The sequence below is a fragment of the Eleutherodactylus coqui genome, unplaced genomic scaffold (assembly GCF_035609145.1).
Source record: "Eleutherodactylus coqui strain aEleCoq1 unplaced genomic scaffold, aEleCoq1.hap1 HAP1_SCAFFOLD_42, whole genome shotgun sequence".
NCBI lineage: Eukaryota > Metazoa > Chordata > Amphibia > Anura > Eleutherodactylidae > Eleutherodactylus > Eleutherodactylus coqui.
Window position 1 is genome coordinate 1,071,756 of NW_027101829.1, and position 546 is coordinate 1,072,301.

Genomic DNA, 546 nt, shown 5'->3' on the forward strand with positions numbered 1-546 from the left:
CCCTGGCCTCTCACTAGGAAAAGCCAGACTCCTACTGTACACTGATGATGGGCAATAACCCGGAAACAGCTGTATGTACATGGGGTCTGGCTTTGCTTTTGATTCCCAGTCATTGTAGCAAGACTTGTATAAAAAGTCCCACTTTGACTCGAAGGAATGCTGCCTTTCAGTAGGTGGCACTGTGGAGGATTTATTCCATCTCCCTTATTTGCATATTACCCAGAGGAGCGTGCGTGGCCATTTGAGTCTCCTCACTTATTTATAGTATATAGTTGCTCTCCCTAAGGAGAAAAGAGCGTTTCTGACCCCTATTGCTTTTTCAAACACGGTCTACACCTCTCAGGTGCCGAGTTACAGGACGGTGAAAACAGTGAGTTTGTGTTAGACGTGAATCGTGCTCTGATTCATGCTCTAGGCTGGGAGCACAAGCGTAATGCTTTTTCAAACACGGTCTACACCTCTCAGGTGCCGAGTTACAGGACGGTGAAAACAGTGAGTTTGTGTTAGACGCGAATCGTGCTCTGATTCATGCTCTAGGCGGGGAGC